Raw genomic sequence first — 24,984 nt, 5'->3', positions numbered from 1 at the left:
AATTTGTCAAACTCTATAACTGGAATCCATGTCTTTGATTTATTTTATCTGCTATGATCACTGCCTTTGCCCAACTTCAGTGGATGCTATATCAGGAAGACATGCAAATGAGTCTTCTCTGTGCCCATGAAAACCAGCTCTGCCCTGACCCTGCAGCTCTGACAGAGGAGCCCAGCCGTGGATTCCAAGTCCTCACATTCAGTGATCAGCATTGAACACAGACAACTCACTATGGACATCAGGTTCAGCTTGGCTTTCCTGGTCCTTATTTTAAAAGGTAATTCATACAGATGAGATTCTTCCTGTTATGTGCACATTAGAAATAGAAATTTTCTTTGTTTCTTTATTTTGTTTACTTTTATTTCTGGCAGTTTTTAACAAGCATTCCCTGTTTGCAGGTGTCCAGTGTGAGGTACAGTTGGTGGAATCTGGAGGAGGATTAGTACAGACTGGAAAGTCCCTGAAACTCACCTGTGCAGCCTCTGGATTCACTTTCAGTGACTACTGGATGGCCTGGATACGCCAGGCTCCAGAGAAGGGGCTGGAGTGGGTTACAACCATTAGTTATACTAGTGGTAGCATCTACTATGGAGATGCTGTGAAGGGCCGATTTACAATCTCCAGGGACAATGCAAAAAATGCACTCTACCTGCAAATGAACAGTCTGAGGTCTGAGGACACGGCCATGTATTACTGTGCAAGAGACACAGTGAGTCAATATTATAGTGAGCATAAACAAAAACCCTGTGAAAAGCTTTGAAGAACAGCAGGGGGCAGAGACAGCACACAAAACTCCTTGATACTGAGGTGCAAAGATCTGGAGGAAAGAGAGTGTAAGACTCCTACTTTGCCTCTCTACAAAAATTCTCTGTACAACTGTAGTGCAGTAACCTTTGAAGTGCAGGAATGTTTATTCAAATTTGTTTTCCTCTATTATATATGTTTTTTATTCATCGAGTAATTTACTAGTATGTCTGTCTGTCTTTATGTATCTGTCTATTCATCTCTTTGACTACTATTCATAATGTTTATGTCTTTTCTGTCTCTCTCTGGCTATTTAGCGCTCTGTCTTTTTCTTTCTCAATCTCAGTGGATAAGCGTGATGACTGTGTGTCTATGACTATGAGTGAGTGAGTGTGTAGATGTTGAGATAAAGTGACTTCTATCAGTCCACACAATAACTTTGAATACAGTCCATCTTTGGGCCTGAATCTAACCTTCGCTATCAAATTCACCTTTTGTAGTTATGGTAAAATAAACAGAGATACTTGTGCTTATGTGGTAAGAACTTGAAACACAAACTTATATAAGCAGGCCAACCATAGATGTTTTCTTAAATGTAGGTTAACCTCTGACTTAAACACAAAATGCAGAGCATCACAAGGGCAAAAGTGATTCTCTACAAAGACCAAGAATAAAATGTGAAGAAGCACAGAATTCTTAAGGTTTTGTCAAGGCAGAGAGTCAGTAAAACTTACTGATTAGAGAAATATGTGAAATTCTGTGTTACAGGAAAACAGAATACATGAAGAAATTATGACTCCTTGAAGATGTAGGTTGGACCTAAAATATTCTGAACCAACCATTAGAGATCCTAATCCTTAAGGACATCGCTTTGACCAAGAACATGTGCTTCGCTTTATAGAGGTTTATGGTGATTCGAGGGTGATTGTCCTATGGAAAGTGGCACTATTATGAGGTGTGGCCTTAGAGTACATGTGGCTTGTTAAAGGAAGTGCATCACTGTGGTGGTTGGCAATGAGATCTTAGATTCAAGAGTGCCCAGTGCAGAATAGAACCCTCTCCTGACTCCCAGTAGAAAGAGTGTCTTTTCCTTGCTGCCTTAGATCAAGGTGAAGAATCTTGACTCCCCCTGGACTATGTAAGCCTGCATCCTGCCTGGCCTCCCACCACAATATTGGACTGAACCTCTAGAACTTTAAGCAGTTTCCACATAAATGTGTTCTTTAATCAGATTAGACTTTGTTATGGTGTCTTTTCACAACAATGAATCCAAACAAAGACAAGGTTCTGATTCTCTGTACTAGAGGACTCTGTACTATTTCTTACTGATTTAAGTAAATCAATGAAGAAATACTACAGAGAAGATTGTCCAGCCAACTTACACCCACTTTCTACAGACCTGCTGATCCAGAACCATAGAGAGTAGATTCCCTGTCTGCACTCATTTCCCCTTATTTTCCAGACATCTCGAGCATGCCTATCTAACCTGCGCTCTCAAGTCTCTGACCCAATTCATTAGAGCTACAGGTCCAGAACCATAGAGTGGCTCATCCAGCTGCTGGGAGACTTGCGCTGAACCCTTAGTTCTATTGTTAGTTCCCCACCAGGGGACTCCCACACAAAGATCATAGGTATTAGCCACTTCCTAATACTGGCTACAACAAGAATATTCACAAAGATGGAGACTAAACGCCCAGGCCATTTGCCACCCGGAAGTGCAGAGATCCAAGGATGCTGGCCTGGTGAGACTCTGCTGCAAGTAGCCAGGGCAGAGAGAGGGCTAGGCCTGTAGTGCAAAAGCATGGCCCCCAATTGGTTCAGGGAGCAGGAACTCTGCAGTGGGACACAGTGTCCACCTGGAAGGCCCTTGGATAAAGAACTAACATTTACCACCAGAAACAGCTGAGATCCAGGGATGGATGCCAGGTAGACGGGAGAGATGGGAACCAATCATTAACAACAAGACCAGGTATAATCACAGACAACAAGATGGCAAGAGGAAAGCAAAAGAACTTACCCAGTGGAAACCAAGAAAACCTGGGAACATCAGAACCTAGCTCTCCCATCACAGCAAACAACATAATGCAAACATTCAAGAAAAAGAAGACTCCAATCCTAAATAGTACCTCAAGATGATGATCAAGATATTTAAACAAGAAGGGAGAAAAAGAATAAAGAAATAGTAGCTTTTAAAGAGGAAACAAGAAAAACACTCAAATAAATCAAAGAACTATTAGATAACAGAACCAGAGAGATGAAGGAATTAAAGAAGGAATTTAAAAGGAATTGGAAACAATAAAGGAAACACAAAAAGACACAACACTGAAGATAGAAAACCTAAAAAGGAAATCAGAAGTCACAGATGCAAGCATCCTCAAAAGACTACAAGAGATGGAAGACAGAATCTCAGGGGCCAAAGACAGCAATGAAAACTTAAACAAAACAGTCAGAGAAGATGCAAAAGGCAAAAATCTCCTAACACAAAATGTCCAGGAGATCCAGGAAAAAATGAGAAGATCAAATTTCAGGATAAAAGGAATAGAAGAGGATGGAGAATATCAACTAAGAGGCAGAGTATATATCTTTAACAAAATCATAGAAGAAAACTCTTCTACCCTTACGAATTGTGGAGGGCCGAAAGCTGTGCCCTTACAAGATGGCACTGGTTTCAGGTGCCATGAATCAGCTAAAGTGTGGTAAATAACCACTGGGCGCATGCGCAAAGACTGGTGTGAGCCAAGTCACCGCCCATCCCGGGGCGTCACAATCAGGCCACTAGTGGGCAACCAATTACACAGTGACACACCACCCTAGGGGATATAAATTGGAGTGCTTTCTCCTGCTCGGGATCTTCCTCTTCAAGATGCAATAAAGGTTTTGCTGAAGAAGGATTCTAGTGTCCAGGTGCGTTCTTGCTGGCGAGACGGTAGCACGGGACAAAGAATGAGATAACCATGACCATAAAAAAAGCCTACAGAACTTCAAATAGAGTGGATCAGAAAAGAAATTTCTCCTGATACATAATAGTCAAAATGCCAAGTGCCCAAATAAAGAAAGAATACTAAAGACAGTAAGGGAAGAAGGTCATGCAACATATAAAGGCAGACCAATCAGAATCACACCCAACTTCTCAACAGAGACTATGAAAGCTGGAAGATCCTGGACATACATAAAGCAGACACTAAGAAAACAAAAGTGTCAGCCCAAGCTGCTATACCCAGCAAAATTCTCAATCACAATTGATGGAGAGACCAAGATATTCCAGGACAAAACTAAATTTACACAAGATATGACAACAAACCCAGAACCACCAAAACAAATTATAGGTAGAAAACCCAATACAAGGAGGTAAACTACATCCTAGTAAAAACAAGAAAATACCTAAGCAAGAAAACCAAAAGAAGAAAGTCACACAGGCACAATTCTACCTGTTAAAGCAAACATAGCAGGAAAAGGCTACCTCTATTTCTTAATATCTGTTAACATAAATGGACTCAATTCTCAAATAAAAAGACATAGGCTATCAGACTGGATACATAAACAGAATCCATCATTATACTGCACACAGGAAACTCATCTCAGAGACAGACAAACACTATCTCAGAGTAAGAGGTTGGGTATAAACCTGCCAAGCAAAGGGCCACAAGAAACAAGCTGGAGTAGCCATTCTTATATCGAATTAATTAGATTTTCAACCAAAAGATAAGAAAGGACATTTTTTACTTATTAGAGAGAAAATTCATCAGGAGAAACTCTCAGTCATTAACATAAATGCTCCAAATACTAGAGCACCATATTCATAAAAGAAACCCTACTAAAAATCAAAAAATATATTGTACCCCACACAATAATAGTAGAAGACCTCAATATCCCACTCTCACCAATGGACAGATCATGAAAACAGAAACTGAATAAAGATACAGTGAAACTAGTAGAGGTTATGACAAACATGCAAAGAAAGAAATTAGGGAAACATACCCTTCACAATAGCCACAAACACTATCAAATGCCTAGGTGTGACTCTACATAAGCAAGTGAAGGTCCTATATGACAAAAACTTCGAATATCTGAAGAAGTAAATTGAGGAAGATCTCAGAAAATGGAAAGATCTCACATGCTCATGGATTGGAAGAATCAACATTGTAAAAATGGCCATTTTGCCAAAAGAAATCTACAGATTCAATGTTATCACCATCAAAATTCCAAAACATTTTTTCAAAGAGCTGGAAAGAGCAGTGTGCAATTTCATCTGGAATAACAAAAGACATAGAATAGCAAATTCCATTCTCAACAACAAGAAAACACCTACGGGAATCAACATCCCTGACCTCCAGCTATATTACAAGGCAATTGTCTTTAAAACTGGATGGTACTGGTACAAACACAGGCACATGAATCAATGGAATAGAATAGAAGATCCAGAAATGGGCCCTCACATATATAGTCACTTGATTTTTGACAAAGGATCTGAAAAAATTCAATGGAAAAAGGACAGCCTCTTCAACAAATGGTGTTGGTCGTACTGGCACTCAGAATGCAGAAGAATGAAAATAGACCCTTTCTTATCTCCTTGTACAAGCTCAAGTGCAAGTGGATCAAAGTTCTCCATTTTAAACCAGGTACACTGAAACTATTAGAAGAGAAAGTAGGGAAAACCTTAGAACACATAGGCACAGGAGAAAATTTCTTGAAAAGAACACCAGTGGTTTGTGCTCTAAGGTCAAATATTGACAAATGTGATTTAATGAGATTGCAATGTTTCTGTAAGGCTAAAGACACTCTCAAGAAAACAAAAAAGCAGACAACAGATTGGGAATAGATCTTTACCAATCCCACATCTGATAAGGGACTAATATCCAAGATATACAACGAACTCAAGAACTTAGACACGAGAGAACCAAACAACCCTATTAAAATTAGGGTACAGAGCTAAACATAAAGTTCTCAATTGAGGAATATGGAGTGGCTGAGAGGCATCTAAGGAAGTGCTGGACATCTTTAGCCATCAGGGAAATGCAAATTAAAACAACCCTGAGATTCCACCTCACACCAGTCAAAAAGGTCAAGATCAAAAGTTCAGATGACAGCAGATCCTGGTGAGGATGCAGAGAATGAAGAACACTTCACCACTGTTGGTGGGGTTGTAAAATGGTGCAATTCCTCTCAAACTCATTCTGGCGGTACCTCAGAATATTGGACATAGTACTACCTGAAGACCCAGTCATTCCACTTCTGGGCATTTACCCCAGGGAAACTCCAACATACAACAAAGGCACATGCACCACAATGTTCATAGCAGCCCTATTTATAATAGCCAGAACCTGGAAAGAGCCCAAATGTCCTTCAGTAGATGAATGGATACAAATATTGTAGTATATTTTCACAATGGTGTAATACTCAGCTGTCAGAAACAGTGACTATGAAATTTTTAAGAAAATGGATGCATCTAGAGAATATCATCCTGAGTGAGGTAACCCAGTCACAAAATAACATAATATACAGTCACTAATAATTGGATACTAATCCCAAAAAGCTCTGAACACCCCCAGAAACAACTTACAGACTATATGAAATTCAAGAAAAACAAAGGCCAAAAAAACGAAAAATCATTATGCTTAATCTTTAAACACCAAGAAATCATTTACTATTTCCAGGTTTCATCTTGTTTTACATATACTTTATGCTCATTGTAACTAGTAAGATTTTAATGCATACTATCAAACCTTTAAAAAAATCAAGTACTGACAAAAATGTATTCGTATACCTTTATGCAAAAATGCTTTTAAATTCTGTGCATTTATCTCAGCTTTTTAAATAATGTTGTTCAATTAAAATAATAAGAAGAATAATAAGTGTATAGCACCCTCTCAGAGTGGGGTACACCTAGACCTTAAACCATTAATAACTCAATAACTAAGAAAATAGCCTTATAGCAATTTTTGGTAGTTAAAAATCATTGATTAATTTTACATATCAAAAACTTTGACTATTTTTATTTTATGTTTTGTTTTAAATATAATTTATGATCTGTGTAAATAGTAAGATTTCAATGTGTATTATCAAACCTTTAAAAAAACAATTACTGTGAAAATATATTCATATATTTATGTTAAAATTCTTTTAATAATCTGTATATATATATATATATATATATATATATATATATATATGGTGTTTTATTTTAATTAAAGTTGTAAAAAAGAGGAGAAATTAAAGAAAAAATATATTCAGGAACAATCAGATGGCTTCAGGCTAGGATAAGAACTCCATAAAAAGAAAAAACTTACACAACATAGCAATCTTATTGGAGAAGTCTTTGAATATTCTCACAAAACCAAAGAACAAGAAAATGATTTTAAATCCAGTCTTATTAAGATCACAAAGGAATTTTTAAAAATACATAAATCCTTTGAAAAAGCACTGGCTCTCCTGACACTGCAGCCTGGACTGTCTGCCCATTGGTGGCCTTGCAGCCACATCAGGCACTATTAGAGAAAATTTGACAAATCACTTAGATATTGTATACAAGTTATATAAGATTTCCTAGTTTTATGTTAAATCTTCTAGTTAAAGGCTTATATAGAAACTTGGTGTTCTATTCATTATATATTTGAAATAAAAACAATAGCAATATTTAAAAGATAAAAATTAATTTTCAAATGAGTGAAAAATATTTCAAGGGATAACATTTAACATTTAAAGCAATGTGGATGGGATATGAGGAGAAGAACTATTGGAGGGAAAACTGGGAAACAACAGTTGAGAAGTAAATAAGTGAGATATTAATTTAACAAGAGTCCTGCAGGGAATAGAGGGGTTGGACTCCTCTGTGCCTGGGCTGTAGATCTGCACTCACTCTCTAAGTATAACATGTAGTAACTCTGGAAGTGGATGAGGATTTATTCAGCTTTCTGCTTTTCTGTGTTATGCATATTAGTATTTATTTTTCTATTATAAAATTTTTTCTGTTTCTGTAGGTCTGTCTGTGTTTATTGGTCTCTATGGTTCTTTGTGTTCTCTGTTTCAGTCTTTCTGTCAATCTGTGTATGTCTGTCTGTCTCTCTCTCCCTCTCCCCCCTCTCTCTCTCTGTATGTGTGTATGTTTGTGTTTGAATGTGTATGCATATATATCTGTTTTATGAGATGATCTCTTCTATCAATTTATACAATAACTTTGAAATAAAGTTCATCAGTAGGCACATATCTTTCTCCCTGGCTAGATTGGTTTGCAAAAGAGTCCCAACAATCACACTGTCTCTACATTTATAAGATGTGCTTACTGGTGAGCTACCAAACTTATTGCTTTAGTATTTTTGAGGAACACTACACAGACCCTTCAGCTTATGTGGTAAGAACTTAAAGCATAGAGCTATATCAATAGGCTGATTATAAATGACTTAAATATAGGATAAACTCCAACTTTAAAAAATGAAGAGGACTTAAAAGGAAGAGAGTAGGGGAAGAAGAAAATGTGGGCAGGATCATGTGTAAAAGGACACAGGAGAGTTGTTTAGAGGGTAAGAAAATTGAACAGAAGTGGAGGTAGCCAATATAAATTTCCAGATGCCAAAAAAGGAAGAGGCTCCCAGATCCAACATAAATGACGCTAATTAAAATACCCAAGGAAGGTGAGAGATAACTTGTAAAGAACATTTCCACAGAGAGGCATGGCCCCTGGTTGGAAAATAGGGCTACACAGCCTTCACAAAATTTTAAACCAGAATTATTTTTCTAAGGAAAATACAGAGACACAGTATAGAGCAGAGACTAAAAAAATGGCCATCCAGAGACTGTCCCCTAACACTAAGGATTCATCCCATATGAAGCCACCAAACCCAAACACTATATGTGATGCCAAGAAGTGCTTAATAACAGGAGACTAATATGGTTGTCTCCTTAGAGACTCTGCATGAGCCTTACTGATACAGATGGGAATGCTTGCAGCCTACTTCAGATTAAGCCTGATGACCCCAGTGGAGTAGATATGTGTAGGACTGAAGTAGCTGAAGTGGTTTGCAACCCCATAGGGAAAACTACAATAACAACCAACCAGACACCCACAGAGCTATCAGGGACTAAACTAACAACCAAAGAATATACATGGAGAAACTCTTGGCTCCTGCCATATATGGCACAGAGGATGGCCTTGTCTGGCATCCAAGGAATAGGAGGCTCTCTGTTCTGTGTAGGCTTGATGTACCACCATAAGGGAATGGTAGGGCAGTGAAGCAGCAGTGGGATAGTGGTTGAAGAGCAGCACAGAAGGCAGAAGGATGGGGAAGGTGGTGTTCAGAATGGAAACCTGGAAGGAGGGATAAAATTTAAAATGTAAATAAACTAAATAAAAATAATATTTTTTTTAAATTGCAGAGTTTGGGCCTGTATCTTTCATATTAATGGTTATTTTAGGTCTACCAAGAGCAACCACTTCATTTTCACTAATTTTACTAAGTTTTCTGATGGTACGATTGTCCAAAAGACAGAATGAAAAGAGTATAAAATATCTGTCATCTGCAAGGACAGTATGCTTCCCTGGAAGCAAATGAAAGAAAGAAAGAGCATACTGGGACTGGAGGACTGGCTGATACAGGCAGGTCAGGAAGTTGAAGTCTCTAAGTCTATTGTTTCATCATCAGGTAGGTTTAGCAATGTGAGATAGAAACCCTGAAGACACAGTTGTGCCACAGGACCCCAGCCTCCAAGTCTGGCTCTGCTCCAGTCTCACTCTCCAGATTAATTTCTTGAATAAGAGCTCTAAGATGCTCTTTCAGTGCAGAGTTATCAAAGCCTTGGGACTGTCTTGACAGGTACCATAGAAATATGTTTGAGTCCTATGTACAGTGAAGAGTAACAGGATGTGGGATCAGCTTGCAAAGAAGCCTGCAGTGATTAATCAAAACCTCATGTAATAGTAAGTGTAGAATCTGACCTTACTGCTTTTCTTGAATAAAGACTTTGGCAAGAAGTTCAGGGAACTATAATAGGAGGAGACTTCTTTGACTTGTTGCTCTCATGCAAAAAAAAAAAAAAAATGGTCACCACTTTCTCAGATTAATTAGGCTTTGTAAAACACTCTTTAAATAATCTAATGTTCACCATTTCACATTTCTATTGCATGGTCTAAAGGGTGGATATGAGTAAACATGATAATGCACTCATTCAATCTCTGAAATTTTCATAATTGACAGAATTTTTGTAATCTCTACCCAAAGTTTTGATATTCACAACATAATCCAGTGCTTCACAAGGAAGAAAAGCACTATTATTTAATGGGACATTTGCCTAGACAACACATCCTGTTGCTACCAACATTGCTGTGTTTTTCCAGAACTTCTAACAGTAGGAAGCAATCCTTGGCTCTCTCTCATACACACAAAATATCTTGTCTGCAGAAAAGGAACTAACAATCACTGGTCATTAATACCGCTCAATATCAATTCCCCAGTTAAAAACAAAAACACAGAGTAACAGAATTAATCCAAACATAGGCTCCATCTTTGTTTCATACAAGGAACAAATCTCGATGGCCTTGTCAAGTATTAATGGGAGAAGAAGCCCTTGTTCTTGCCAAAGCTCAGTGCTCCAATATAGGGGAATGTCAGGGCAGTGCATCTAAAGGGAGTAGATGGGTTGGTGGGTGGGTGGGAGTGAACCTTCAAAAATCAAAGGGTAGAGAGGATAGTATAGGGAGTTTTTAGTAGAGAAAACTGATAAAGGTGTTAACATTTGAAATGTAAATAAAATATAGCCAATAATTTTTTAAAAAAAGAAACACACCTCAGTAAAAAAAAAAAGATAGAAAATACCTCAGAGTAAATGGCTATAAAGTAGTTTTTCAAGAAAAATAACCAAAGAAGACAAATATAGTAGTGTTTCTGATATTGAATAAAATTGAGTTTCAAATAAAATTAATCAGAAAGTTGGGGAAGAACACATTATACTCACAAAAAAACCTAACAAAATGATAATTCAATTCTGAACAACTGTGTCCCAAACACAAGGGCAGCTACATTTGTAAGAGAAATATTGATCAACTTAAAGTGCAATTCATATTGGCTGACATCAACACGTAATCCATTCTTACCAACTGACAGATCATACATACATAAACTAAATAAATATTTAATCTCACTTATTTTATGAATCAAAGGGACCTAAAATATGTCTACAGAATATTTGAACCAAATTGAAATGAATATACATTTTTCATAGCAAACTTTAGATCTCTTTGAAATGTAAGAAAGGAAATTATTCAATAAAGTCTTTTTAAAAAGAGAAAAAAAGAAAAATTTTCAACTGCATATTGTAAAACAAAATACCCAGAATACATAAAACAAATATGAACAATGAAAGCACATAGTGGTATATTCACCATCACAGCCCTCATGCTGTACTACAGAACAATACTAATAAAAACTGCATGGTATTGGTGTGAGAACAAAAGAGTTGATCAATGAAAAAAAAATTCAAGACTCTGAAACCCACACAACTATGAACACTGGATTTTGACAAAGAAGCCAAAAACAATATAATAAAAAATCAAAAGCATCTTAACAAATGGTGCTGGTCTAACTGGTGGCTGTTTGTAGAAGAATCATATAGATCTATATCTTTTATTCTATACAAAACACAAAATTAAATTCCAACTTAATTGAAAACTTCCACATAAATCTGGATACATTAAAACTAATAGAACAGAATAGCTGGGGGATAGTTTTCAACTCAGTTATACCAAAAGCAATTCCTGAACATGACTACAATGGCTCAGGTTCTCACATCAACAATTCATAAGTGAAACCTCATGAAATGGAAAATCATTTCTATACAGAAGAAACTGTCAATAGAGCAAAATGGCAGCTTGATGTCGGGAAAGGTTGTTCTCCAACCCTACTTCTGACATAGAACAGATATTCAAAATTATAAAGAACACATGAAATTTGACACCAGAAATTCAAAGAACCCAATTTAAAATGGGGCACCAGAGAGTTAAACAGAGAATTCTCAACAGAGAAATCTCAAATAGCCAAAGATCTCTTTTAAAATCATCTAGAAAATACAAATCAAAATACTCTGAGATTGCATCTTATATAAAAGCAAGTTTCTAAGATAGAAAACAGAAGTGATGAAACATGTTGGACCTGAATAGGGGAAGACTCCACCTCTGCTGGTAAGAGTGCAATCTAAAACAACCTCTCTCAAATTACATTTGGTAGATTCCCAAATATCTGGGGATAGTTCAAAATTAACACCAAGATATACCATTTCAGATCATACACCCAAAGGACTACCCACTCTACCATAGAATCACTGGCTCAAAGATATTCATAGCAGCTTTATTCATAACAGCCAGAAACTTGAAACAACATAGGGGTCTCTTCACTGAAGAATGAATAAAAAATAAGGAACATCTAGAGAGTGGAATACTAGTCAACTATTCAAAACAAAGATATCATGAATTTTGCAGTCCAATTATTGTAAATTGAGAATATTGTGCTGAATAAAGTAATCTAGAACCAGAAAACATATATACTGTATACTTTAGTGTACTTTAGCCATGATGTGAAGGACAATTATGCTACAATCCAAAGGCCCAAGTAACTGAGTATTAAATTAGTCTCAAGATATGATGCATGAATATGATTCTGAATGGGAAAATCTTTACTCGGCAGAGGTAGATGGAGAGAGAGGACTGGGTATAGAAAGAGGTGAGGAGGGGACTGGGAATGGCAATTACTTATGGGGATGTAGAGGCAAGAGATGTCTATGAATGAGAATAGAAAACTTCACCAGGTTGAGAGTGTGGTGCATTTCTAGTGACTAACTGAAACCCTGGGTCTAAAGGATACATTAGAAGTCTAAGAGGGTGACTCTAGCTGAGATTCCTACCAGAGGGAGATATTTAGACTGAAGTAGCAACCTCTTGTACCATGGAAGAACTTACAAAGTAGGGATGGAGCCATTAATTAATCCACAAAACCTTCAACCCAAAATTTGTCATGCCTAGAAGATTGAAGAAATGTCTCCTGAGAGGCTTCTTCTAGCAGTGCATTGAGGCAGATGCAAAGTCAAACAAAGGCAAAACACAGGGAGTTGTGCAGAACAATGCAGAATAGAAGTGAATGAGAAAGAAGTGTTCAAGAACAACACAAGAAGACCCACAAAGCAAAATGTATTGAAACCATTACAAGTGCTACCAACCAGGGAGATTTCACAAGCCTTATTTGACTACCTACACGTGTGTAGAAAATGTGCAGCTTGGTCCTCAGGTGGGTTCCTATCAAGTGGAAAAGGCACTGTCATGGTCTCTGTTCCATATCATCAGATTCTTTTCCCCTACCTTAACTACATACATAGGAGAGGATGTGCCTTGTTTTGCAGAGTCAAAGCAACTCAAGGTGGAGTGACACCCAATGGACAATCCCCATATCCGACAAGCTGAGAGGGCAATGAGGTTTCTAAGGCTGATATTGAGAAATGGGGAGAAATCAGGCTGTGATTAAGGTGTGAATTGAAAGTAAATAAAGAAGCAATTAAAGAATCAAATAAATAATGCAGAGGAGGATGCTCTTCTCTAGTGGAATACAAGAACCAATGTTACGGAGATGCCAACAAAATTCTCTTTTCTTAAACATATCGTGTTTATTTTTTATTTAAAAATTTGTAGTACTCCAACACAACAGTATCATTTTTGCTCCTTTTTAAATTTAATATTATCTGTATTGATATTTCAGTGTTATCCCCTTTCCTCCTATCACATTCCCCATCTGACTCCCATTGCTTCCATGAAGGTGCTCCTTATTCCAAAATCACTCCCCCACCGCAGTGCCTTGACAATCCCCTACTCAGGAAAAACTAGTCTTCCCTAGATCAAAGTCCTCTACTCCCATATGAGATCCTCTGATTCATATGTACCTTGATCCACGGGTCTCTCATTAAGAACTGCATCGTTGGTGTTTTAGTCCCTGAGAGCTCTGGTAGGTTTGGTTAGTTAATAATTTTGTTTGTCTCATGGGGTTTCAGAACCTTTCAACTCCTTCAGTCCTTTCTCTAGCTTCTTCTTGGGGGGGGGGGGGTTCAGTATAGTAGTTATCTGCAAACATCCTAATCTATCTGTAGGGCTCTGGCAGATCCTCTGAGGGAGAATCTATATCAGATTCCTGTCAGTAAGCACTACTTGGCATGAGCAATAGTGCTTGAGTTGAGTGGCTGCATATGGGATGAATCTTCTGGTTAGGTAGTCTCTAGATGATCTTTTCTCCAATTCTTGCTCCTCTATTTATCCCAATATTTTCTCTCATGAGTGTTTTGTTCTCTCTCCTAAAAAAAAAAAAAAAAAAAAAAAAAAAAAAAAACTGAAGCATGCACCTTCCTGCCTTTCTTTGTCCTGAGCTTCATAATTTCTGTGAATTGTTTCTTGGTTATTCCAAGTTTTAGGGAAAGAAGGCACTTGCTAGTGAGTACACAGCATGAGTGTTCTTTTGTGACTGGGTTGCATCACTCAGGATGATAGCTTCAATTTCCACCCATTTGCTTAGGAATTACATGAAGTCTTGTTTTTTAATAGCTGTGTAGTACTCCAATGTGTAAATGTACCACAATTTCTGTGTCCATCACCCTGTTGAAGGGCATTTGAATTCTGTCCATCTTCTGGCTATAATAAATAGGCTGCTATGATCAGTGGAAAGTGTGTGCTTGTTAGATGTTGGAGCATCTTTTGGGTATAAGCCCAGGAGTGATATAGCTGGGTCATTAGGTAGTATTATGTCCAGTTTTCAGAAGAACTACCACACTGATTTCCAAAGTGCTTGTACCATCTTACAGCCACAACGACAGTGAAGGATTGTTCTTATTTCTCAACATCCTTGCCTGTATCTGCTGTCACCTGAGATTTGATCTTAGGCATTATAACTGGTGTGATGTGGAATCTCAGGATTTTTTTAATTTGCATTTCCCTGTAGACTAGGAGTGTTGAGCTTTTCTTTAAATGCTTCTCAGCCATTCAGTATTCCAGAGAAGTCTTTGATTTAGCTCTGTACCCTAATTTAATGGAATTATCTGATAATCTAGAGTCTAACTACTTGAGTTCTTTATGCATATTTTAATCTAGCTGTCTTTCATTTGTAGGGTTAGTAAAGATCTTTTTTTCAATCTATTGGTTGCTGTTTTGTCCTTTTGAAAGTGTGTTTGTGTTTTACAGAAACTGGGCAATTTTTTGAGGTCCCATATTCTCCCATTCTTGATTCTTGATCGTAGAGCATAAGCCATTGATGTTATGTTCACGAAATTTTTCCCTGTGCCTATGTGTTCTAAGTTCTTCCCCAATTTCTGTTCTATTAGTTTCAGTGTATCTGGTTTTATGTAGAGGTCTTTGATCCACTTGGACTTGACCTTTGTACAAGAGAAAAGTAAAGAATGATTTGCAAACTTCTGCAAACAGACTGCCAATTGAACCCACACCAAATCTTGAAGAGCCTGTCCTTTTTCCATCGAATACTTTTAGCTACTTTGTCAAATATCAAGTGTGTGGGTTCATTTCTGGGTCTGGGTCTGAGAATCTATTCCATTGATACACCTGCCTGGCTTTAAACCAGTACCATGCAGTGTTTAAGAACAATTGATCTGTATTAGAGCTTGAGGTAGAGATGGTGATTCCCACCGACTTCGCTTCATTATTGAGAATAGTTTTTGCTATCCTGGGTTTTTCATTATTGGAAATGAATGTACAAATTGTTTTTGTAACTCTATGAAGAATTGAGTTGGAATTTTGATGGGGATTGCATTGAACCTGTAGATTTCCTTAGACGAGATGGACATTTTTACTATGTTGATCCTTCCCATCTATGAGCATGGTACATATTTCCACTTTCTGAGGTCGTCTTCAAATTCCTTCTTCAGAGAATTGAATTCAAAGTTACATCAAGGTATTTTATATTTTTGTGACTATTGCATAAAATGTCAATTCTCTAATTTCTTTCTTAGCCTGCTTATACCTTAAGTAGAAAAAGGCTATTAATTTGTTAGTTAGTTTTATATCCGGCTACATTGCTGAAGTTTTTTTTATCACCTGTAGGAGTTCTCTGGAGGAATTTTTTGGTCACATAAGTGTACAATCATGTCATCTTGAGTAAAATTAGGGACAGAGGTTGTCTCAGTCAGAATGTTAAAAATAATTTATTGAGGTACTATGGGCCTTCAATAATGTCTACGTACTAGCATGCATTATATGAGTTTACATGTTAGGAAACATACTGAAAACACCATACTGTAAAACAGTAAATTATTCATTGATTTCTTGAATGTTCTGTCAATATTACCTCCTGTGATTATGTAAGCCTGTATACGGACCAGATGTGGACAACCTACATGCTTTCTAGACAAGTTATCCTGGCATATTCCACTGACCTTAAAATGAGGTTGGATGATTTTTTTAATGGGAGAAACTCCTTGTCTCTCTGTTTTCTAAACTCAAGATGGATGGCCTCCTAACTTTGCTTTCAGAAAACTTGTGTCAACCTGGCTCACCCTCTTAGACTTTCTGTATCCACGTGTCCCAGGGTTCCAGTTTGTCAGCCAATTTCAAATCTCATTGCCCCAACTGTCATAATTCAATTCTCAGTCCCAGCCAACCCATTCCTCTATCTTCACCAAGTTGGTTGCCATCCCTTCTCCCTTCCTCACCAGTATTTTCACCCAGTAACCCCTCTTCATCTGCCACCACTAAGTATTTAATTTCCTTCTTCTTAGTGAGATTCATGCACATTATGGCTAGTGTACACTTATAAGTGAGTTTTACCATATGTGTTTTCTGGTCCTAGGTTAACTTCCGTGGTCCTCCCCCAAAATATATATATATACATCCAACAGATTCTCACTGATAGACAAGGCCTAAAAATATAATGTACAATGTTTATTCTAGGTTATGGTTGTCTTGGTCTTGGGTGTGGCTTAGAGACAACAGCCATCATGGTTGTGTCCTGTGAAAGGCATGTCCTGTCCATAAGACTTTATTTCACAGTTCTATACCATGATTCACATATTGCACTATATCTACCTTCTCTTGCTCAATGTTCTCAGAGCCTTGGGGGAATTTAAATGGAACTGGGAAATGTTATGTTAAACAATATAACCAGGTGTAAAAGGACAAACACTGTCTCTTTCATGTTCAGAACACTGATTGTAGTTCATCATTTCTGAATTTTATTTTCTGGCATATGGGACTCAAACCCTAGAAAAAGAACACATGTTAGTGTAAAAAAAGAAGGCCAAGGACAAGGAAACATTGGTGATGTGAAAGTAAAAGTGAAGTGTGGTGAGAAAATAGTGGTGGAGGGGAACCAGGAAGCTTGTTAAATATGAAAAAAATCATTCTAAAACTTCTTTAAATACCCTGGTTATACTAATAGATATTGTAACTGAGAAAAATGAAAAATAGTCAAACACAACATGAATCCATGTGCTACTTGGTGCCAAGATTCATAATGAAAATGATACCATACTTAAACGGAATAAATGGAAAACTTCAGGGTGACAACCAACTGAGTTGGCTTCAAATGAAATTAGTCTTCATAGAAAAATCAAAGTGGTAGACAGATAGGAATCTGGGGTTACTCAGGTGAAAACCTCCATAATCTCTGAGAACAGCATTCTGTCATGAGTAGGTTATCCTCATTAAATTCCTAAAAGTGAATATGTTATGATAATAGAATCTTGCAGAAGTAACACCATCCAAGAGCCACATAGTGAAATGACATAGGAGACCAGACTGTGAAAAACACTAAGGTCAAATCTAGAAACAAAAATATGTTTGGTGACATGAATTTACACATTTATACTAAGGAATTCTGAAAATGTGGAAACAAAGCATGTTCTATGCACATTCACAAAAGAGAAATAATGGAAGTATAGTGAAATCTTAACCAAGACAATAAGGGGGATATAAAATTAACATAATTTGTCAAACTCTATACCTGAAATTCATGTGTTTGATGTCTTATATCTGCTATGATCACTGCCTTTGCCCAACTTCAGCAGATGCTACATCAAGAAGATATGCAAATGAGTCTTCTCTATACCCTTAAATACCAGCTCTGCCTGACACTGAAGCTGGTGGAGAAGAGCCCAGCCCTGGATTCCAAGTTCTCACATTCAGTGATCAGCACTGAACGCAGACCACTCACCAAGGACTTCAGGTTCACTTTGACTTGGCTTGTCCTTATCTTAAAAGGTAATTTACACAGATGAGATTCTATCTGTTATATGCACATGAGAAATAGAAATTTTTTTTTGTTTTTTATTTTGTTTAGTTTTATTACTGGCAGTTTATTAACCAGCATTCTCTGTTTGCAGGTGTCCAGTGTGAAATGCAGTTGGTGGAGTCTGGGGGAAGATTGATACAGCCTGGAAGGTCCCTGAAACTCTCCTGTGCAACGTCTGGATTCACTTTCGGCAACTATTACATGTCCTGGGTTCGCAGGGCTCCAGGGAAGGGTCTGGAGTGGGTCGCATCCATTAGTAGTGGTAGTAGCTACATTGACTATGCAGACGCCGTGAAGGACAGATTCACCATCTCCAGGGACAATGCAAAAAACGAACTGTACCTGCAAATGAACAGTCTGAGGTCTGAGGACAGGGCCATGTATTACTGTGCAAGAGACACAGTGAGTGAATATTAGTGTGAGCTCAAACACAAACCTCCTGCACGTTAATAAGCGAACCAGCAGGGGGCGCAGAGAGCACACAGAGCTCCTTGTTACTGAGTTATAGCTCAGGTAGAAAAAACGTAAAGGAAAGAGAGGATAGTACTTCTGAGTCTACTTTGCCTCTCTACAGAAATTCAAATTTCTGTTTTCCCTTGATTTATGTATTTTGTATTTATTCATTTATTTATTAGAGTTTCTGTCTCTCCCTGTATAGGTCTGTCTGTGTCTGTCTCTCTGTCTCTTGATCATTTTGTTGATGATTCTCTGTCTGTATATGGCTGTGTATATCTCTGTCTCCTCTTTCTGATTCTCAGTGGATAAGTGTAATTGACTGTGTGTCTGTGAGTGAGTGTGTGTGTGTGTGTTTGTGTGTGTGTGTGTGGTGTGTGTGTATGTGTGTGTGTGAGAGACAGAGAGAGAGAAAGACAGACAGAGAGAGAGAGAGAGAGAGAGAGAGATAAAGAGAGAGAGAGAGAGAGATTTTGTAGATGTTGAGATGAGTTGGCTTCTATCAGTCTACACAATAACATAGAATACATTTCATCTCTGGGCCTGTATCTTACCACGGCTGCCAAACTCACCTCTTTGTAGTTATGGAAAACTAAACACAGCTACTTGTGTTTATGTGGTAAAAACATGAAGAACAAACTTATATAAGCAGGCCCACTATAGATGAATTTTAAGTGTAGGATAACCTCAGATTGAATACAAAATGCAGAGCATCCCAGGGGAAGAAGTGTTTCCATATAAAGACCAAAAAGAGAACTTGAAGAAGCAATAAATTATTTTAACTCAGTTAATTATGACTTCCTTGAAGATGTGTGTTTAATGTAATATGTTCATCAGCAACCTTTAGAGATCCTAATACTTAAAGGCATTACTTTTGAACAAGAATATGTGAAATGCTTTATTGAGGTTTGTGATAATTAGAGTGTAATAGGCCCATTGAAATGACACTATAAGAAGGTGTGGCCTTGGTGTACCTGTGGCTTGTTGTAGAAAGTGCATTACTGTGGATAGGCTCTTAGTTCCTAGATTCAAGGTTGGCCCAATGCAGTATAGGAACCCCTCCTGGCTGCCAATAGAAAGAGTGTCTCTTCCTTGCTGCCTTAGATCAAGATGGAGACTCTTGACTCTTCCTGCACTATGTAAGCCTGAATAATGTCTGGTCTCCCACCATAATATTGGGCGGAACCTCTGAAACTGTAATCCAGTCCAAAATAAATGAATTCCTTAATAATTTTGGACTTAGTTATAATGTCTTTTCACAACAATAACTCCAAAAATAGACAAGGTTCTGATTCTCTTTACAACAGTACTATCCCTACTTTTTACTGCTTTACGTAAATTATTAAAGAAATACTACAGTCAACATTGTCCAGCCAACTCTATACCAATCTTCTACAGACCTGCTGACCCAGAATCAGAGAGAGTGGATTCTCTGTCTGCACTCATTTCCCCTAAGTGTCCAGATATCTGGGGCGGCCCTGACTAAACTGAGCTGTCAACCCTGAGCACCAATTCATCAGAAATACTAGCCCAGAACCAGACAGTGGCTTACCAACTGCTGGGAGACATGTACTGCCTCCTGAATTCTACTGTTAGAATTAAAGATACCCACCAGAGGCTCATAAAACAAAGATAATAGATACTAGGTCACTCCCTAATACTGGCTAAAACAGAAATATCCAAGAACAACCAAATGGCTACAAGCCAGCATAAGAACACAATAAAAAAACTACACAACACAGCCATCGTATTAGAGCAAGACTGGGATATCCTCACACAACCAAAATCAAGAAAAAGACTTTAAATATAGTCTTCTAATAATGACAAAGGCCTTTAAAATGCAAATAAATAAATCACTTGAAGAAATACAGGAAAATACAATCAAAGAGTTAGAGGCCATGAAAGAGGTAACAAAAAAATGTCTTAGAGAAATTCAGAAAATGCAATTAAATGTTTAAAGAAATGAATAAAACTGCTCAAGACCTGAAAATGGGTGTGCAAGCAATAAGGAAAACAAATTGAGGGAATCCTGAAGATAAAAATTTAAAAAAAAAAACATAGAAAGATAGCAGGAGCAAGAGACTCAAATGGTACTGGCCGGTTTTGTGTCAACTTCACACAAGCTGGAGTTATTACAGAGAAAGGAGTCTCAGTTGAGGAAATGCCTCCATGAGATCCAGCTGTAAGGCATTTTCTCAACTAGTGATCAAGGAGAAAGGGCCCAGCCCATTGTGGGTGGTGCCATCTCTGGGCTGCTAGACCTGGGTTCTAGAAGAAAGCAGGCTTAGCAATCCAGGGGGGACAAAGATACTAACATTTTCTATGGCCTCTGCATCAGCTCCGGATTCCTGACCTGCTTGAGTTCCAATACAGATTTTCTTTGGTGGTTAACAGCAATGTAGGCAATGTAAGCTGAATAAAACCCTTTTCTCCTCATCTTGCTTCTTGGTCATGATGTTTTGTAAAGGAATAAAAACCCTGACTAAGACACAAGTACCATCAACAGATTAGAATATAAGAGATGGAAGATAAATTCCCATGTGTAGAAGATAGAGGAGAAAATATTGGAGTGACTCAGCGACCCTTGCTTTACGGCTTTGCTGTCTCCATTGCCCTGGTCTCTCCGTACACATCAACCTCCGCTTTTTGCCCATTGTCGGCCAGGCTGCCACCTCAACCACTTCATAGCTGCCCCAAGCAGCTGCCAGCTGCATGGCTTCTTCTCCACCCGTGTGTTTTTTCCACCTGAACTCCAGCCGCCATCACGTCTGCCACAAACTCCTGAGGCTCCATATCCAGCTGTTTCCAGAGAGACCAGCACTCAATCTTCACCAGAAACCACCAGTCCTCAAGCCAAACACCGTGTTTGTTGGTGGATTTGATGTTAGGATGGATGAAACCAAAATCAGGAGTTTCTTTGCGGCTCAGTAAAAGAAGTGAAGATGATCATTGATCAAACTGGCGTGCCGAAGGGCTATGGATCTGTCTCCTTTGGTAATGATGTGAAGATAGTAGATCACACACACATTTCTATGACAAAAAGCTGAAAATGGACCTCGTGATCAGGAAACAAAATTTATGTACTTGTCACGTGTATCTACATCCTTCGATTTTTAATCCTCCTCCCCCACCACAGTCCCAGAGTGTTTGCGTAGTCCTAATGCCGGGACATACATGCAGCCTCCAAGCAGGATGAATCCCACCACTCCCTATGGTCAGTCATATCCTCCTTATCCAAGGTCACCTGTTCAGGCAGTCACTGGATGTCAGCTGCCTGTTTATAGTTATCGGATGCCATCACCTTCGTCTGCTGGACAGCAGAGGTATCCTTTACCTCCAGCCTACACAGTGGTTAAACACTCCCGCAGCGAACTTGACCCAGTGGCTGACTTTTTGCTCAGTTCATGAAGATGCTTCAGCCTCTGGAAATGTCCCACAAAAGAAGTCTGTGGCCCGAAGCAAACAATGTTCTCTTGTCTGATTAAACTGAGAAACTCTCTTGTTACTCAGGATGACTACCTCAAGGATAAAGGAGTAAGTACATCACTTTGGAAGACATCAGACAGTGCATAAATCTGATCACCTCTGATAACTTTCTTGTCTCAGAATGTTGCTGATTTTGAATGAAAAGGAATTGAAAAGTTTTCACAGATACAGAAAATTTGACAAATCACTCAAATAGAAGTTCTATAAGATTGCGTAGTTTTATGTCAAATATGTTCATTAGCGGTCAGAATTTTGATAGCTTGACAACAAACATTTGTTTTCTCAACAGGCACCTGAACAGTACAATATTTACAGTATTCTACTTTGCATTTATTATTTTTCTAAACATTTGCTGAAAAGTAGAATTTTTATAACCCCATGTTTAATCAGATGAGCTCAGTATAGAGTTAGTGTTATTGAAGTCCCCTTTTTCACCTACCAGGTAAACAGATCATTAACATTGCAATTGGAGGGTGATAATATTTATGTAAAATATTTACATTTTATTTTGGATACAGACATATGTATAAGTCATATTTGTTTCGTTTTGGTGAAAATTAGTATATGTAATATTCTGGATATAATTTTGTTTAAAGAAATCCAGACAAAGTGAACTTCATGAGGTGTATAATCTTATTTTTATTTATTTATTTAAATAGAATAACTTTATTTTAAAATACAAAGATAAATATACAAATTTTAAGCATTTTTGCATAAAGGTATATGAATACATTTTTGTCAGTACTTGAAATAGAGTTTTTTAAGTGTGTAAAGATTAAGCATAATGGTTTTTCATTTTCTTTCATTTTTGACCTTTGTTTAATTTCTTGAACTTCATATGGTGTGTGAGCTGTTTCTGGGGTGTTCAGAGCTTTCAGGGGTTAGTATTCAATTATCAGTGACTGCATATTATGTCTGTTCTTTTGTGACTGGGTTATCTCACTCCGGATGATATTCTCTAGATGTAAACATTTTCATAAGAATTTCATAAAGTCATTGTTTCTGATAGCTGAGTAATACCCTATTGTGTAAATATACCACCATTTTTGTATCCATTCATCTACTGAAGGACATCCGGGTTCTTTCCATCTTCAGGCTACTATAATTATGGCTGCTGTGAACATTGTGGTGCATATGTCTTTGTTCTATGTTGGAGCATCTCTGGGGTATATGCCCAGAGGTGGAATAACTGGTTATTCAGGTAGTACTATGTCCAATTTTCTGAGGAATCACCATATTGATTTCCAGAGTGCTTGTACCAGTTTACAAATCAACCAACAGTGGAGAAGTGCTCCTCTTTCTCCCCATGCTTGCCACCATCTACTATCATCTGAATTTTTGATCTTAGCTTTTCTGGTTGATGTGAAGTGGAATCTCAGGTTTGATTTTCTTTGCATTTCCCTGATGTTTAATGATGTCGAATACTTCCTTAGATGCTTCTCAGCCATTTTATAATCCTCAATTGAGAATTTTTTGTTTAACTCTGTACCGCATTTTTAATATGGTTGCTTGATTTGTTGGTGTCTAACTTATGGTCTTTGTATTCCTTGGATATTATGCGTCTATCAGATGTGTGGTTGGTAAAGAACTTTTCCCAATCTGTTGGCTGTCATTTTGTTTACTTGACAGTGTCCTTAGCCTTGCAGAAACTTTGCAATCTCATAAAGTCCAATTTGTCGATATTTGACCTTAGAACAGGAGCCATTTGGTGTCCTCTTCAGGAAATTTTCTCCTGTGCCTATGTGTTCTAAGGTTTTCCCTGATTTCTCTTCTAATAGTTTCAGTGTACCTGGTTTAATGTGGAGATCTTTGATCCACTTGCACTTGAGCTTTGTAGAAAAAGATAAGAAAGGGTCTATTTTCATTCTTCTCTATGCTGAGTGCCTGTCAGACCAACACCATTTGTTGAAGAGGCTGTCAATTTTCCATTGAATGTTTACAGCTCCTTTGTCAAAAATCAAGTGACTGTATATGTGAGGGCTCATTTCTGGAACATCTATTCTATACCATTGATCCACGTGCCTATCTCAGTACCAGTACCATGCAGTTTTTAGCACAATTACCTTGTAATACAGCTTGTGGTCAGGGATAGTGATTCTCGCAGATGTTTTCTTGTTGTTGAGGATGGATTTCCTTATTCTAGGTCTTTTGATATTCCAGATGAAACTGCACATTGATCTTTCAAACTCTATGAAGAATTGGGTTGGAATTTTGATTGGGATTGCATTGAATCTGTACATTGCTTTAGTAAGAGGGCCATTTATACAATGTTGATCATTGCAATCCATGAGCATTGGAAATCTTTCCATTTTCTGAGATATTCCTCAATTTCCTTCTTTAGAGATTTACAGTTCTTGACATACAGGTCCTTCACTTGCGTAGTTAAGAGTCACACCAAGGTATTCCATATTGTTTGTGACTATTGTAAAGGGTATCTTTTTCCTAATTTCTTCCCACTAGATTGTTCTTTGAATAGAAGAAGGGCACTTATTTGTTTGAGTTAATTTTATATCCAGCCACTTTGCTGAACTTATTTATCAGCTGTAGAATTTCTCTGGTGGAATTTTGGGGGTCACTTAAGTACACTATCCTGTCATCTGTAAATAATGATGTTTTTACGTGTTCCTTTCTGTTACCCATCCCTTTGATTTCCTTTTGCTGTGTAATTGCTCCGGCCAAGACATCCAGTACTATGCTGAATAGGTAAGGGGAGAGTTGGCAGCCTTGTCGAGTCCCTGATTTTAGTGGGATTTCTTCAAGTTTCCCACAGTTAAGTTTGATGTTGGGTGTTGGTTTGCTGTATATTGATTTTATTATGTTTAGGTATGGGCCTTGGATTCCTGTTCTTTCCAGGACTTTGAACATGAAGGGGTGTTGAATTTTGTCAAATGCTTTCTCAGCATCTAGAGAGATGACCATGTGTTTTTTTTTTTTTTTTTTTTTTTTTGAGTTTGTTTATATGGTGGATTACATTGATGGATTTCCATATATTGAACAATTTCTGCATCCCAAGGATGAAGCCTACTTGATCATAGTAAATGATCAT

General features: G+C 37.7%; 1 pseudogene and 1 gene segment (V, D, J or C); both read left to right on the top strand.

The window, feature by feature from the left end:
- Nucleotides 1-231: 231 nt before the first annotated feature.
- LOC308418177 (immunoglobulin heavy variable 3-9-like) lies at nt 232-760 on the top strand. The segment is given in 2 exons: nt 232-277; nt 399-760.
- Nucleotides 761-17,745: 16,985 nt separating this feature from the next.
- LOC308418172 (deleted in azoospermia-like) overlaps nt 17,746-24,984 on the top strand; it is a 23,423-nt pseudogene continuing 16,184 nt past the window's right edge. The window contains exons 1-3 of the transcript in view: nt 17,746-17,968; nt 18,091-18,405; nt 21,117-21,722. The product of the transcript in view is annotated as a deleted in azoospermia-like (transcript). The remainder of the gene's footprint in view (nt 17,969-18,090; nt 18,406-21,116; nt 21,723-24,984) is intronic.

This window comes from Micromys minutus (genome assembly GCF_963924665.1).
Source record: "Micromys minutus genome assembly, chromosome: 1".
NCBI lineage: Eukaryota > Metazoa > Chordata > Mammalia > Rodentia > Muridae > Micromys > Micromys minutus.
This window is presented reverse-complemented; position numbering and strand designations above follow the sequence as displayed.